The sequence below is a fragment of the Rhinatrema bivittatum genome, chromosome 1 (genome assembly GCF_901001135.1).
Source record: "Rhinatrema bivittatum chromosome 1, aRhiBiv1.1, whole genome shotgun sequence".
In the NCBI taxonomy this organism is placed as follows: Eukaryota; Metazoa; Chordata; class Amphibia; order Gymnophiona; family Rhinatrematidae; genus Rhinatrema; species Rhinatrema bivittatum.
Window position 1 is genome coordinate 692,790,504 of NC_042615.1, and position 13,454 is coordinate 692,803,957.

The 13,454-nt window shown below is 48.2% G+C and overlaps 1 protein-coding gene across 2 annotated transcripts in view; it reads left to right on the top strand.

Annotated features, from left to right (window-relative positions):
* S100Z (S100 calcium binding protein Z) overlaps nt 1–13,454 on the top strand; it is an 80,648-nt gene that overhangs the window by 34,594 nt on the left and 32,600 nt on the right. The window contains exon 1 of one of the 2 annotated variants that reach the window (XM_029586244.1): nt 6,649–6,980. The exons of the other annotated variant lie outside the window; for it this stretch is intronic. The gene's annotated coding sequence lies outside the window, so the exon portion shown is untranslated. Of the gene's footprint in view, nt 1–6,648; nt 6,981–13,454 lie in introns of those variants that run through there. 2 annotated transcript variants of the gene reach the window in all.

The following is a 13,454-nucleotide window of genomic DNA, read 5'->3' on the forward strand; positions in this document are numbered from 1 at the left end:
GATTGGCCAACGGGATCCGTCACAATATGGTCCATTATTGTCTTACGCGGATGCTATTTTAGCAGCGAGTAAGGAGTATGAGGGCTGGTCGTGGTTGAACTACGACGAGCGTTTTAGAGACCATATGGAAGAAAACAAGTTCATGTCCTGGGGCACTCAGGACATCGGCCTCTGGTTGACGTAGATGAATTCCAAAACATATTCTGCTGCCCCTGGGTCATGGCTGAATCAAGGCGCTGGTTTCAATTGGCCTTTTCGTCAGGGACTCCCCGCGAGTGATGCGGGTAAATCTGGACAAGGAACTAGCGACGTCTGTTGGCGTTTAAATCGCTCCAAGTGCATTTTCCCGGACTGCAAATTCAGACATGTGTGCTCCAACTGTGGTGCGGGTCACCCCGTCTCTCGGTGCATCATACGTTTGGGCAACGGACCTAGTTCCACTCCTAGCCCAAAAGGCTCGACCAAGTGAAGTGGTTAGCAGGGCAGTCTCTCCTATTCAGGTTGCATCGTTGTTACCGTGGTTATGGATTTATCCTTTGGGAGAGGTGGCTATGTTGTTAACTTAGGGATTTACAGATGTTTTTCATATCCCTTGTACAGGTGTGGGTCCGATTGGGGGGGGGGGGTGAAAATTGTCCGTCAGTCAAAAGGATGCTTAATGTGGTGAGGGACAAGTTGCAGAATGAAATTGAGTTGGGCAGGATTGCTGGTCCTTTTGTTTCTTCCCCATTTTCGAATTTGGTGTTCTCGCCGCTGGCAATTGTGTCAAAAAAGGAGCCGGAAAGTAAGGCTAATTTATAATCTTTCTTTTCCGGAGGGTAAGTCGGTTAATGACTTTATTCCTAGGGTGTTGTGTATTGTTCGTTATGCCTCATTTGACTCGGCAGTGCGCATGATTAAAAGATGTGGACAGGGAATTTGATGGCTAAGGTCGACATAGAATCTGCATTCCGCTTGTTGGCCAGTCACCCTAATAGCTTTCATTTACTCGGTTTTCGCTTTAATCAGGCGTTTTATTTCGACAAATGTATGCCTATGGGTTGTTCAATCGCTTGCGCTTATTTTGAGGCCTTCAGTACGTTTATTCACTGGGTGGTGGCGAGGCTCTCTGGATCTGGGAATATTGTTCAATACCTGGATGATTTTTTGTTTGTAGGCAAGGCAGGCTCGGACGATTGCTCCAGTCTTTTGTGTTGCTTTCATGAGGTCTCCGACACGTTTGATATTCCCTTGGCTTCAGGTAAAACAGAAGGTCCGTGTACTAAGTTAGTATTTTGGGGGATTGAAGTGGATTCGGTTGCTATGGTCTCGTGTCTTCCCACAGAAAAAGTTGAGCGGATACGGGTTTTGGTACGCATGGCTTTCTGCTGTAGTTGCAATCATTGGTCGGCAGTCTTAATTTTGCTTGCAGAGTGATCCCTATGGGCAGTGTATTTTTGCATAGGTTGTCGTATGCCATGTCCGGTGTTATGAAGCGTCATCACCACATTCCGCGAAGCTTCGTGAGGACTTGTATAATTGGACTTGTGAAATTTGGGACAGGTTTTTACTAGATTTTAATGGTGATGCTCTCTGGCAGTCTGATCCCTTGTCAAATCAGGACCTTGACCTGTTTACGGATGCAGCCGGTTCGGGTGGTTTTGGTGCATACTTTCAGGGTTCTTGGTGTGTGGCTGGTTGGCCTGAGGCCTGGGTGTCGTCAGGTGTCTCAAAAAATATCACGTTTCTGGTATTGTTTCCGATTGTGGTGGTAGTCCACATGTGGGGCTCGCATTTACAAGGTAAGAGAGTAGTCTTCTGTTGTGATAATCTGGGCAGGGTGGATGTTATTAACAAAAGAGTTGCTAAGTGCCTCATGATTTCCAAATTGTTGCGGAACTTTATAATCCAATGTATGTTATTAAATGAGACTCTATGGGCCCGTTATGTTCCTGGTGTCGCTAATGGTGTGGCTGTCTCTCTTTCTCGTTGCAAGTGGAAGTTGTTTTGAGAGCTTGCCCCGGATATGGATCCATGTGGAGCTTTGGTGCCGGCTTTCCTCTGGAAATTTGGTTCCCTGAAACCTGGAATTTGCTGCGAGCGTCATTAGCTCCTACCACATGGAAATGTTACGTAGTCAGCACCCATAAGGTGGTGTCGTTTCTGTTTTCTTTGGGATGGGCGTGGGGTCCCGTTTCAGACGTAGTCTTACTATGTTTTTTAGAACAGGCTAGACTTCAGGAATGCTCCAAGGCAGCAGTAAGTAGGCAGCTGTTTGGAAGGGACAGGGTCCATCTATCCTTCATAGGTTTGGATCTCTTCGTTAATTCAATTCAGGAGGCTTTGGAGGAGCTTGTTTCCTCACTAACTAGGGCTGCATCTTTGGGGGTCACAGAATATTTCATATCTGTGTCTATGGCGGATGGCCCGAGCCGCCACAGTTCATATTTTCTATGTGTTAAGCTTCATTCTGGTTACATTTTGGATTGGCAGACAACTGGGTGCAGTTGTCTAGTACAATGGTTCTCAACCTTTTTCTGACAGATGGTTCTCACATGCGTGACACACTGAACACATGATCGTCACGGGGCTAAATGTAAACATATATTCTGTATCTACAGGATCCACCCTGACCCCCCAACAATGGCTACAGAACAGAACTAGGACATTCCCCGTTCAATTTACCATACAAAAAAAATATTTCTGGTGTCAACTCAGTAACAGCAACATAAACACTCTTGCCTACCAGGTGCAATAGCCCTCCTTATGAAAAAACAGTAATTTACCACCAATGCATGTTCTATTGAGAAAACACAACAAATAATATTGATACAAATGCCTACATGCTAGTAAAATACTTCACCTCGGTCACATACAAAGAATTGACCTTCACCAAATACAGAAAGACCACAAATTACAAATATGGAAACAGAAACTGGAATGGAAACCCAAAAAAGCCACTCTACATTCTGTGCAAAACAGAAATATAGCACCTAACAGACTTTCAAGATCTGCAATAATGTACACAAACTAATGCTCACAAAGTTACACCTGCATTATGGAACTAAAACAGCAACAATCCTACCTATGAAAAGGCAGCACTGCAAAAATTACACCAGGCCCTACACACCAATACACCTCCTATTAGAAAAACAGAACAAGCCAAGCTGTTATAGATCCCTACACAGAAACTACAAGCTCGCAGAACACCCTTAGCTGGGTCACACACGCAGAACACAGACAGACCCTCACAGACAAAAGTGTTCCGTGATTGGGCTCCATTCTGATGATGTCACCCATGTGTGAGGACTACCATCCTGCTTGTCCTGTGAGAATAGAATAACATCCAAACATTACAAATTTTCAAAATTAATAAAAATTCACCAAACACCAATAAAATATTTCTAACAGCAGACACATCACATAATACCCAATAATTAAAATGGCAACCAAAAAAGATAAACTTAAAAAGCCACCTTTACTTACCCTCTCCAGTAATTCTCCTACTCCTTTCCCTTGTAGGCCAATAGCACATACCAGAATCAGCAAGGGCTGCTGAAGCTATGTCCTCACACTCTTCTTCCTTAGGGCCCATGACTAGTCTATCTCACACACACACACACACACACACACATACTTTCTCTCACATACACACACCAGTCACCTCCCTGACCAATCTCTTTCTCTCTCTCACACACACATGCCAGTCATCTCCCCGACCAACATCTTTCTCTCCCTCAAACACACACACCAGTCACCTCCCTGACCAATGTCTCTTTCTCACACACACACCAGTCACCTTCCTGACCAATCTCTCTTTCTCTCTCACACACACACACCAGTCACCTCTCTGAACAATTTCTCTCTCACACCAGTCATGTCCCTGACCAATCTCTTTCTCTCACATACACCAGTGACTGTCCTGAGCAGTCTCTTACTCTCACAAGTTTTCTCTCTTACTTACACACACATTCTCTTATACACTTACACACATGCTGGCTCACTCTCTCTGTCTCACTCACTCACCCCCAGCACAAATGGCAGCTACCGCACAAGGTAGCCGGTATGCTGTTATTAAAAGCAGAGTCCTGACAGGCTGGAAACTGCAGCAAGAGTGACCTCCCCCACCCCGCAACGGCAAGAAGGCAGCACTCAGCTGTTTGCTTGTGCTGCTATCACGGCACAGAGCAGTCAGCCGTGAATGTAATTCTATGCTTTTACTTCTCCCCACCCCAGCCTTTTATTTTTTTGCAGTTTATTATTATTTTTATATTTTCTTGCTGGGGTTATGCTGGCGAGAGGAGAGGTCAGAGCCAGGGCAAGGGGGGGTGGGCAGCGGCACCTACTCCTGCAGCCCCTGGCAAAATGGCCAGGCTGCACCGATTTTCAGCTCTGGGTCCAGGCAACGAATGGGTGGATTTCCCCAACAGCTGCACAGCAGGAAATCCCACCGGCCACATTCTCAGCTGACTGCTCAGTGCCACGATGATCGCAGCACAGGCAAACTGCTGAGTATAACAGGGCCGGGGAGAGCCTTGGGATGCGATTTCTGCAGCAGCAGCATGCAAGCATGGCCTTTTCTTCTTCCTGTGTGCCCGGTAAACATCACTTCCTCTTCCGGGCCACAGGGATGGGAAGAAGAAAAGGTCACGGTCCTGTTGCCGGCTTCCACAAACCCTGCTGCCATTCCCCTCAGCGCTTGAATGTGCCAATAGCCTGGGCAGGAACGGCAGCAGTGTTTGTCTTGCTGAAGTGAAAGGGGGAAAAGAAAGCAGGTACGCGACACACTAATGTGCCGTGACACACCGGTTGAGAACTGCTGGTCTAGAACGGGCTTCTTGCTGGGTGGTGGCGGGGGTCCACTGGCTTGGCTCCTTGCTGGGAGGTGGCGGGGGTCGGAACTCTGTTCAAGGCTTGGAACTACTAGCCAGGCGGCTGGTGCTGACCGTCTTGCTGGGAGGTGGCGGATGGTCACTGGACGACGTTGCATAATGTTAATTACTGGGCTCAGGCATCCCATGTGTTTGTATTAAAGCTGCAGCCCTGTTAAACCCAACGTGTTGCCTGTGTCTTATTTGAATTGTAAAAGGGAGGATGTGAGCGAGTGACGTCCTGGCTGCCTATATTATGACCATAACATCTGGGAAGAAATAGCAGAGAAAAGAATGAGATGGTGGCAGTCAGTTCCACAAAGGTATCCAGATTAGTGAAGACTGAACATGCTGGCCGAACTGAGGCAAACCATTTCATGAAGGCTCAACCTGCTAAAGAAATTGTATTAGCAATGTTTGCAGTAGCTGTAATAAGACCTGTTTATCTCTCATTGGCCTTTTTACTCAAAAAGGATGCTGTTTACAAGTCAAATAATGAAATACACATTCCATTGTCTGTTTAGACAAACTGAGACCTATAAAAACTGTGAGATGCCAGGTAATAAAGACAAAGTGACTCATTGTGAATGAATTCACAGCAGGTTTAAGGGCAATTGACAGATAACAGAAAAAAAGAGCAAAGTCCACAGTTACACTAATGTGCATTTGTTCTGCTTCCGGGAATAATGGCTTGAGTATATGCTACGAGAATGTTAAAATGGGGGGGGGGAAAGGCAATCTGTGGGAAAGGACAAAGGAGAACTCAAATCAAAGGAGTAATGCACTGATGCAGCAGCCAGAAAAAGGTTTTAGAAAAAGCTGAATGTGCATAAGGATAATGCCAGGAGGAGACTCTAACCTGCGCTGTAAGCCAGATAGTGGTTAGAAGCATCCCTGGACCTGGCAAGGTTACAAGAAAAGCTTTAGGTAAGAATGAACTGATCTTGACAGAGGTTTCTCCAGTAAATTTGGCACACGTTTTCCATCTAAGGAGTGCCTGGCTATTTTATTTTTTGTGCCACTTGTTCCTTAGCCAAATTTATTATGCAACAAGCATACAAAAAAACCCTGTTTCTTTCTGTTTATATTTCCCTTTGTCTCCTGCAGGAACTTGTTCTAAACCTGTTCTTTTTCTTTTTTTGTGTGACCTGCTGCCAAGTTTACAGTATCAGAGAACCTCCAGTGGTTAGGAGATGCTACTGAATAGGTTTCACCAGCAGGGCCGGAGGAAGCACTAGGCGACCTACCAGGGGCACCAGCTGCGATGAGCGACTCTTCCATCTCACATGACCCGACTCGGGGTGGGCACCAGGTTACCGCATGGCTGACTGTCAGTGCCTGCGCTGTGAGGGAGAGAAACGCGTTGGCCAGTGCCAGGAGAGGAGAGACGCACGCGCATTCATCTCTCGCAGTTATCATTCAGCCAACGGTAGTAGCTGCGGCTTCTGTCTTCCCTGGCGGAACACAATCCCCAGAGCACTTCCCGCCTTACCGGCACAAACCGAGGAAAGCCCGCGCTTCCTTGGAAATAATTGTCCCGCCTATCACCAACAGTCCACCACTTCCATTGGCCACACTAATAAACACATTCTGCCCATCTTGTGTGATCATTGGATAATGTGAACGTCTATCCGTTAGCTCTCCTCTGACTGGACTACGGGGCCTCCTATCAAACAGATTACCCACTCTGACTGGAGCTAGCTCGTGCCTGAGGTCCGAGCTTTCCCATTGGCCCCGGAAAGTATAACATGCACCTGCACCAAACCGCCTGGGGTTTCTTCCACTCTGATAGATTTCTGGTGGCCAATGGTTGTGAGTGTAGCACAAGCTCCTTAGCGCTAGATGCTGAGGTTGCTGCTTTAGCCTAGTAGTTTTGCATGCGTTATCCAAATAATGCGCAACATAGTAATGCAGCCCACAGGCACGTGCTCTGGTTCTGCTGTGCTAGTCCACATTGCCCTTGCTCACATTTCATTTCTAGCGTGGTGGAAGGATCCCGCAGATTTTGCTGCTGTTTCTCTTTTGTACCCCAGAGCTTTTCCAGGATCCTGCTGGCAGCTGCTGAGCTGCCACTACTGCCGGCTGAATGACAACTGCGAGTGGTGAGCGTGTGCGTTCCCCCACCCCCAGGTACGCGCCAGCGCTTCTTTCTCTCCTTCGCAGGCACTGACAGCTAGCCATGCGGTAATCTGATCTCCTCCCCCCTTCCCCTCACCTGCGGTGGCTCTCTCAGGCTGGACCTCCGCTCGCGCCGCTTCCCGCAGGGGCGGGGCGGCACGATGGAGGGGGGCAGAAGGTTCACCTAGGGCGCCTAATACCCATGCACTCGCCCTGTTTACCAGTACTGTGCCCTATCTCCTGAGCATTCATTGGGTAGAAAGTTCATCTTGCACAAATAAGTATAGGGGTGCTTCAGGGAATATACAGTAAATATCTCCTGAATGGTCCTCATTCATGTCTGTGATTCAGGCAGCAGGGGCCTAAAAGAGAGAAATCCTCCAGATTCCTCATCCACTCCTGTCTAGCTCTGCCACTGATTCTTCCTGTATTACCTTTGTGATGGTTTTTGGGCTTCATTTATAACAAATGCCTTTGAAATAGAAACAGACTAGAGGAAATCCCTGATAAATCAGGCTCATTGCAGGTAGAAATAAACTGGGAGGGATGGCTGATTTGGGGATCCCTGTATAAAATAATTTTAAGACCCCCTTGTGCTCCCTCCTCCTCCCTCCTTAGCTCTGATAAAGTCACTGCCTTTTCCCTGTCTTCTCTAGTGGATCAGTCTTGCCTCATCCAATCTCCTCTCCTCTCCAAGGCTCTCATTCACCACTGCTCTCTTTCTCCCCTTAAAGGCTTTGATCCACTGCAGTTTCCCCTCCCCCAGCTTCCACTTCCTCCTGGTAACCTCCTCTTCACAGCTATCACCCTCTGCTTCCTCTTGTTCCCAGCCAGTGTGGGCCAATGACACCTGTTCCCTCCTCCCTCCTCTCTCTGACAGTGCTGACTGCTGTTGCCTCCACTACAATCCTCTTCCTTTGATTCTCAGCTCCATTCAGACTTAGGGTTGTCAACTTTCAAAATCACAAACAAGCTGGGCTCCTCCTCCCCCCCCCCCCCCCCCCCACTTCTGCAGCAGCTCCTCTCCCATGGGCCTTTTCTTTTCAAAACAGGGCCAGTCGCATGATTAATTGTTGTGGTAGCGGCACCATTTTGGATGCCAGACCTCAGCTGCCTAACAATGGAGATTAAGCTCTTTCTGTTGCGCTTGTGGCTGCTCTTCGCCCTCGCTCCACCCTCTCTACCTCTGTGGCGACTCCCTCCGGGTCTGACGTCTCCATGCCGCTTCTCCCCGGCGTTCCCGGACCGGCTCGACGCTGTGGATCCGCCATGTTCCTGATGACGTAGGGTGCACGCGCTCTGAAGTATGTACCAGCAAGGGTGCGAACCTCAGGGGCGTCCCCCTGTATTGACGTCATCCGCTTCCAACATAATAGGTCTTCACCTGTGCTTACGATTTGAGTTAGCAAGGATTGATTGTGGGGATTCATCTGGACCCACTTCTCTCTACGCTACTCTGCCTCCTCGGACTTACCAGGGGTACTCGCTCCTTGGGGGCCTCGCTCTCTTTTCTTGGTTTCAGATTGCAAGACAGGAACCGGTACTCGCTCCTCGAGGGCCTATGTTCCTGAACACTCAGAAGACTCTCTATTGCCTGGAAGCGATCGCAGATACAGACATTTGTGAGTTACTATTTCAGATTGCATATAGGAACCGGTACTCGCTCCTCGAGGGCCCATGTTCCTAAACACGCTGAAGATTCTCTACTGTCTAGAAGCTATCACAGGTACAGACATTTGTGAGTTACTATTTCAGATTACATATAGGAACCGGCTCCCGCCGCGAGGGCTCATGTTCCTGAATACACTGAAGATTCTCTACTGCCTGGAAGCCATTACAGACAATTGTGAGTTGCCATCGCTCTCTCAGAGCTTTCCCTGGAACCAGGTACTCGCTTCTCGAGGGCCTAACTCTTTCCCGCTACTGAGCCTTCTTAAGAATCTATGTGAGTGTGTCATCTACTACTGGCTATGTATAGAGCATACCCTGTCTACTCACTATCTATAGTCTCTCTACAGCTCAGCAATCCTGGGATCGCAGTTCCAGTATCTGAAGGACTTCAGCCCTGCCGGGCACATCAGCTCACTACTGCCACCTCTGGTGGTTCTACAACCTGTCTAATAAAGAACTATCTGTGTCTGTCTCCATACCCAAGCCTAGCCGATTGTTCCTCTCAGGATATCCTCCTGGGAGCACTGTCATCTGCCATCGGCCCAAGGATTCACCTATTTACTACAGTGTGCTCACTCCTCCCACTTCAGGAGCTGAGCACAACAGACTGTTAACTCTCATCTGCTTGTCCCTCGCATCAGCATAGCAGGTGCTAACAGACTGCTAACTCCTCCCTTCTGGCGGAGCATATTATAACAGATTGCTAGCTCCTCCCCTCTGGAGGAGCAGATTATAACCGATTATAACACTTTCACAACTTGCTTCACTACAGAAGGCCTTAAAGAGAACACCAGAGACAAAACAACACTTTGTAACCTTCATACAAGAAATGTTGACCAATGGTTATGCAGAGCTAGCTCCACCTTTGAAAAAGGATGAAGAGTTTTGGTATCTACTTACATTTGGGGTGTATCACTCTCGGAAGCCAGGTCAGATTTGAATTGTATTTGACTCCAGTGCTCAATTCCAAGGGGTCTTACTTAACAATATACTCCTCTCTGGGCCTGATATGATCAACAGCCTGCTGGACGTCTTGATTTGCTTCAAGAAAGAGCCCATTGCCATAACAGCTGACATCCAGCAGATGTTCTATAGTTTTGTCGTACACCCAGAGTACAAAAACTGTCAAAGATTCCTGTGGAATCGCAACGATGACATTAACAAAGAGATTGTGATGTATAGAATGCGAGTCCATGTCTTTGATAATAGTCCATCGCCTGCAGTGGCCACCTATGGGCTCTAAAGGACAGCCCAAGAAGGAGAAAAGGAGTATGGCACAGATGCCAGATAGTTTGTAGAAAGAGACTTTTATGAGGACGATAGATTGAAGTCCTTATCCACTGAAAAGGAAGCCACTGATTTGTTAAGAAGAACACAAGCAATGCTAGCAGAGGCCAACTTGAGACTCCACAAAATAGCCTTCAACAGTGCTGAAGTGATAGCAGCATTTCCTTCACAGGACCATGCAAAAGATCTAAAGAATTTAGATCTGAGAGTAGACACACCACCATTTCAGCATAGCCTCAGCTTAAGCGAGATGTCTTTACTTTCCAAGTCTCAACACAAAAGAAGCCATACACTCGTCGAGGTGTCTTGTCCACAGAGAACAGTCACTGCGATCCACTGGGATTTGTGACTCGGGTCACTATACAAGGCAGATCTCTGCTATGAGAACTTTCATTAAGTACAGAAGAGTGGGATGCTCCATTGCCTACATAACTGAGACAAGAATGAGAAAGTTGGAAACTCTTGAGCAATTCCAAATTCCACATATGTACATACATTTTTATACCATTTAGTGTTGCCTGCTGCAAACAGCTTTGCATCTTCTCAGACGAATCTGTAAAAGCAATAGTCGCAATGGCCTACTTGAAAGTAACAGATGCAGATGGAACATCTCAAGTGGGATTCATCTTCGGCAAGGCCAAGTTGGCACCACAAACAAATCACACCATTCCATGTCTAGAGTTGTGTGGAGCAGTATTAGCAGTAGAAGTGGCAGAGTTGATAAATGGATATTCAGTAGATATAGTCAACTTCTACAGTGACAGTAAAGTAGCACTGGACTACATCCAAAACCAGACCAGGAGATTTTAAGTATATGTCAGTAACAGAGTTGAGCATATACAAAAATCAACACATCCAGAACAATGACATTATGTGCCTACTGGTAAACAATGTGGGTGAAATTTATCTACACTCTCAACAGCAAATATTGTAACACACACATATACAAGAAAGTGTATAAACTTTATTGTTACAAATTAACTTGACAAAATACCATAAAATGTGTTGATGGCTTGACAACACTCACTCTTATACACATCCACACACATACCCATTCATTCTATACATTAAAACAATAGTGCAATCCTCATTATTGAACAACTTTGTTGCACCAACTCACAAGTGACTTCAAATTAGTTCAAGCATATATCAGTATGCTAATGGCTAATATGCCATTTACAGCACTTAAAGAACAATTTCTATGTCTTATAGCATTCTATTTTTCCCTGATCAAACTTCAGGGAGCTTCTTTGAGCTTGTGGACCCTGATTCTGATGCAGAAGTTTGTCCAGGAAAGACTTCTCCTGTTATTTTTTAGAGTAATCTGGGAGCTCATCGCGCCTCACTCTTCTCAACATGGGTAGCATTAAGGAGAGCCATAGCAGCAGGAGCCAGGAGGATGCCACCGATCCTCCGTGGCTTGCCCCGCCCCCTAGGCGCGCGAACAGGGGCTCTGCATTTAAAATGGCCAGCGCGGGAAATCTAAGCACTGCCCTAAGATGACGTCAGACGCTCCCAGGGTATTTAAACCCTGCAACAAGTCCTATGCCTTGCAACTAGTTGCTGTTCCTGACTTCGGCTTTCGTTCACTGGCTTCTGACTTTGGCTTTCGTCCACTGGCTTCTGACTTCAGCCTTCGTCCTCTGGTTCCTGACTTCAGCTTCCGTCCAGGAGGTCTCGCCTAAGTCCAAGTGGCTCAGGTCCTCACAAGCTCCTCTCGGGGGGACCGTGGGCTTTCAGTGGTGAAGATCCAGTTGGCCTCCTGGCTCCTGCTCTACTCTCATCTATCCTCTGGAACTTCTCCTCTGGCACCTGGCCTCAGGAGACCGCTCGTAAGTCCAAGTGGCCCAGGTCCTCATGGGCTCCTCCTGGGGGGACCTCGGGTCTCCAGTGGTGAAGATCCGCCTGGTCTCCTGCCTGTGCCACCTCCTGGCTTCGACATCCACTGAGGGCCTTCCCACAGTGCATCTTCATCGGTCCTAGTCGGCTCAAGGCTCCACGAATCCAACAGTTTGCAAGGCCATGGACCCGGCGGACATGGTGGGCTTAAAGGCCATCCCCGGGATTGCCCAGCGTCTGCAACAACAGCAAATCTGCCTTGATGCTCTGTTGGCGACCGTAGAGAGCCTGGCCATTCGTATAGATGGAGCACCCACACTCGTACCTCCTGCGCCAGTTGCCGCAGCCGACCCAGACCGGCAACGCCCACACAATTGCCGGCACCTTCACGGTACTCGGGGGAAGCGAAGCACTGCCGCAGATTTCTCAACCAGTGCTACATCCGTTTCACTCTGCTGCCGTCCCAGTTTTTGATGGATCTGATAAAGACCAGTTACATTATCTCCTTGCTAGACAGGAAGCCTCTGGCCTGGGCCTCTCTGCTATGGGAGCATAAAACCCCATTCTGAGGAACCTGGAACAGTTTGTCTCAGCCTTCCGACGTGTCTTTGATGAACCCGCTCGCAGACCCACTGCTGCCGCCGAGTTACTCCAACTACGCCAAGGCACTCGGTCCCTTGCCGAGTATGCAGTGGAATTCCGTACCTTGGCCGCCGAGCTAGACTGGAGGGATGACAGTCTTCCCGACATATTCCTAGAAGGCATGTCTTCGCGTCTCCAAGATGAGCTAGCTACGAGGGACCTTCCTGATGACCTGAATAAGCCTGATTGATCTGGCTGGGCGGGTTGACTGCCGAATCCAACGCCACTTTCGTGAAGGGAAGTTCGGTCGTAGACCCAGTAACACGGGGTCTACATTCCCCCAATCGGTACCCTCCTCTTCTGCCTCTCCCGGAGCCCAAGGGTTGAGCCCATGCAATTGGGACGAGGTCCGATCTCACAGGAGGAGAGAAGACATCGCCGCACTCAAGGCCTGTGCTTATATTGCGGCAACAAGGGGCACTTCCTAGCTCAATGTGGTGAGCGGCTGGGAAACGCCAGAACCTAGGGATCATAGGGGAGCTGACCCTAGGTAATACCAATACCGCCTCCTCATGCACCGTACCGGTTACCCTCGTCTACCCCGGGGGCACTTTTGATACGCTGACTTTGATCGACTCCGGAGCAGGAGGGAATTTCATTCACGTGGATCTCGTCCGGCAGTTACAGTTTGAGGTCCAACCCCGATTCCCTCCACTCCGAGTATCTTAGATCCATGGCATTCCTCTCCCGGGGAGCATCTCTAACTGTGCCAAGCCGTTGATTCTACGAACCTCCTGCATACCGAGGAGATCTTGTTCCTCACTTAGAGAGGTTCATTCACCCTATCATCCTGGGCCTGCCCTGGCTTCAGAAGCATCCCCAGTTATCCACTGGGATACTCTTCAGATCTCATCTTGGAGCCTGTCCTGTTTTGACTCTTGCCTAGCGACTATTCCTCGACCCAGTGTGCCACTTCTGACCACATCCATGGCATTCCCGCCGCAATATCTGGATTACTTGGATGTCTTCTCGAAGGAGAAAGCCGAACTCCTTCTGGAACATCAGCCCTTCGATTGTGCAATAAACTTGGTTCCCGGTGCTATGCCT